Genomic DNA, 4,111 nt, shown 5'->3' on the forward strand with positions numbered 1-4,111 from the left:
TGTCGGCGAGGCGGTCCACTTGTGCTGTCCATGCATCAACTTTCGAGTCGAGGTACCTCTCGATGAACGCATTTGAGCCTATGGCTGCACCCAGATGACGCTGTCCAGCTTTGTGGGCCAGGTTGTCACCATCACCGGCTATCTTGCCCTATAAAAAATACACTTTCCACTGCCGAGGTTATCACCCCAAAAGACAGTTCCCCCCGAAAGATAGTAAGTTCAGCGTTTGCTTGTGAATGTGGTATTCCTCTTGCATAACAGCCTGTCACTCTGACGCACTTTACTCGATTTGCTGTGTGATGCCATAAGCACCCTTTTCGCATCTGACGGCTCATATTACTGTATTGTACTTCCACAAAGCTCCCAGTCCACATCATGACAATGATCTGAGTCCTTTATTCATGACGATTATCTATTCTTTTGGTCTTTTTGGTGAAGCATATAAAAGTATTGGCTGTTTTCACCAGCATCCTGCGAGCATACGCTAGAGCATAATCTGGTCATTTCCCGAGCATAATCGGTCCTGGAGTACGGCATGCTCGTGTGGGTGAGCGCTACACCCACCACCTTATTACTATTATTTATACTATGTTCACATTCCCAGCTCGAAAATAATAAAGAAAGACAATGATACTGAGACTAGGACGAACGTGACAACTATTGAGCAGGGGCTGCAGCCTGGCTCGCCTCACTGCCATCCAACGCCGTGGGTTTCGCCTAATCGGTGATGGAGCCTACCTCCTTAGCTTGGACATCCGCAGAATGGTCGGAGCACTCTGCTTTCTATAAAAGCTCCACTTTTCAACTGGCCAGACATGCTTCTCACCCTTCTTCCATCCAAGCGACCAACAAATCACGCCATAGCCAACGCACACAACAGCATCCCTCAGACCAGTTTCAGCTCACTTCCACTCTTCCGCGCAGAGCACGGAATGATGTCCTTTGGTCCTTCCCTGGCACTGTTTTGGTGGTTTGGAACCAGCGTGCGTTCTGCTGAACCAGCCAAGGAAAGGACTGCAGACGTTCACAGAGAAAGTCAACGCCCACCTGCACCTTACCAGCTGGGAGTGGGCAACGGACAGGCTATGAACCAAAGAAAAAGACGAAAAAAGCTCTAACTCTGTTCCGTCCTCCATTCACTTCTTTGACTCTCTGATATTGTGCATACTTTTCCCCGTAATCCCCAGTTATCCCCCCCCCTGCGTATTTTCTGTATTATTTTGTTTTTGTGGTTGCAATGAATCCGAGACCCTATAGTCAGTCAAGCTGTCCCGCCTCAATAAGAAATTTCAGCCTTTTAGTCCTATCGCTCAATCCACTGCTCTTATCCAATACCGGTACTCCCCCATTGGCAACGTCGAGCACAAAGTAGAGAAAACTGACGATCTAGGGAAGCACACCGACAACTCGTCTCGAAACGTATCCCTCTAAATGGTAGAATGCCTGTTTCTCTTGCATGTAAGGGCTGTTCCCATGGCAAACGGTTGCATTTCAAGAGGCTGCAATTCTTTCCGCCTCTATCTGCTCGTTGCTTTTGCATGAAACTACATGTAAAAGTTTAAAAACCCTAACTGTTGATCCCTTGTTTCAGCATGGACCGGCGAGTTTATCAGGCCTGTGACTGACATCAAGCGTTCCAAACATGGGCATGGTGGTTACTCTAGAAGGAGCGAGATCAGTGGGGCGGAGAGATAGCTAGCCACAACCCGCATGTTAGTGTTGAGGTGGCCACTTTGTCGTGCACTGGCCACACACGCAAGAACTCTACTGGTGAGCATGTCTTGCTTCCGCGCTAGCAGCAGCCAGGCGAATCTCCTTGTCACCGGTCTGATGCAGCGTAGGTGGAAGAAACATGTTATCTAACTCCAGGTACGCATTTTTCCGGGTGAAAACTAGTGGCTCACCTACTCATCATACATGTACATGTAGGTGATGGTATACTGTCGGCGAGATCTAGGGTCTCATAGCCGAGTGCTGGACATGAGCTGCACCAGCACACACATACATGTACATGTAGTTACAATGCACTTTATAGATGATCGGTAACAGTCGGCATTGGAATTGTAATTCCGATGACCATGAGATGTTTCGGTATGGTGCGGATGAGTGTGAGTATACTCTAACAGGATCCACGCTTGGTGAGTAAAAGCAACTACATTGTACACATACATTGCTCTTGCCCAATTTGGTCAAGTATTGATGCGCGGTTTCACAGTGCTCGCTCGGTATCAACGGCTATCGGACACCGTTGTCCACATGCACAGTGACACTGGCAATGCGAGCAGACCAGATCGAACACAGATCCAACACTGACCTGTGAAGCGAACTGCGCCAAACATACCCTACCCTGCTGTAATACTAAGCACACCAAGCATTCTCCCTTAATGCCACCAGTTCCCAGTCTGCATGAGCACGCTCTCCGACCCAAGGAGTCCCCTTTCGAGATCAGAGCCTGCATGCGGTTTCCAAAGCAAAGACGATGTTGGAGGTCAACATTTCCCCTTCATTACATCAAGTTCCTTGAAACAGGAGCTCTTTTAAACTTCTAGCAGGATACGGGCAAAATTGGTTTTCACACAAAAGAGGAGACGCTGACAGTCATAGCTCACAGTTCAAAAATTTAAAGATCATGAGTAGTTTTTATCGAACCCAAAATATGCAGGATTGGAAGGAGAGAACCAATTATATCCATATCAGAACGACTAAAGTAACACAAAGTCATTGAGAAATTAACAGCAGCCGGATATTGACCATTGCAAATACATTTCACGAGATTGCACGGCAAGGTCGGGCGCAGTTCTTGTTGGGTTTGTGTATGTGGGTTTATGTGGATTGAGAATTATTTTTGCAGCGAAGAGACCACTTGGATTGAAGATGGTGTGTGCAAGGTTTTCCATTTAACCGGTTTGTATAGATGCGACAATCCTCGGGATTGGTGCTAGGTATTATTTGCTTCTACATGTACATGTACGTCAACACATCCGGTGTGATTGGTTGACGGTTTGCTATTCAACCCATCCGAGTTGAGACTTTCGCTACCATTGCTTCGTACAACTAACCAGACAATCCGGTGAATAGTGTCACTTTGTGCGATAGCTGTGAGTTATAAAAAGTGAAGAATTCCTGTGACAGGAGGCGTGAGAGCACACGTGCTCGTGCTGTTCTAGCATTTCTGGATTAGCTGGATGGATGATAGAAGGGGTCCACATGGCGACAAGCAAGGTGTGATACTGTCTTTGAATAACCGTTAACGGTGCTGACTTGTGATACAACGATCCAGACCCGATGTTAGGTGTCCAAATCCTCTCTGTATACACGCAGAGCAAGTTATGGCGGCGCGTATGAAACAAACCTCATATACAGAACACTAGCTTGTGTTCTACCCGTCATCAAAGCCAGGACGGCCGCTGAGGCTGCTACAACTAGTACAAGCAATTATTGTGCCGCTTTTAATGCCACAATCTAGTTCGTTGTTGTCGCATTGTAACCCAGCCAGGGATCCCTTGTCTGCTGTATATGCAAGCTACATGATGTAACGTAACATCTCTTTTGCTAGATCTTCATATTCCTATCATGTACACAATCCGGGCAAAGCCTAAGACTGCATCAAACACTGCGATAGCTTGTACATGTATCCTACAAGTTAGCTTTCATGAAGAAAATTAATGGTGTACTTTTCTGGTAACTGGCAGGGCTGTGTTGCTCCCATAGTGGTGAGAGATGCTGCCTGAAGACGCAGACATGTTTGCTGACAGGGTTGAGAGGTTGGAGATCAAGAATTTCTCGTCTATGGAAAAATAAGTCGACTTGATGTAAGCATGGACTCGGATGGAGAGCCAAGGATAAATTTATAGAAAGGAAGGAGGACCAAGGAACTACAAGTTACCCTCTTATGTTATCATGATTATAACTTAGAACCTTCCAAGTTGGAAGGCTGTTGAAGTGCGCATCCAAGATGTGCTAGAGCTGTTAGCCAGTTAGTTGTAGAACGTCAGTACCGTCGGTCGGTGTCGTTCAATGTTATGGCATGAGCTGATTGTTTAGTAACTGGTGGTGTTAGTGGACATTATAGCGTATCTTGTAGTTCCTCTGTCCTTTTTCTTTTCAATAA

This window comes from Sycon ciliatum, chromosome 6 (assembly GCF_964019385.1).
Source record: "Sycon ciliatum chromosome 6, ocSycCili1.1, whole genome shotgun sequence".
Lineage (NCBI taxonomy): Eukaryota > Metazoa > Porifera > Calcarea > Leucosolenida > Sycettidae > Sycon > Sycon ciliatum.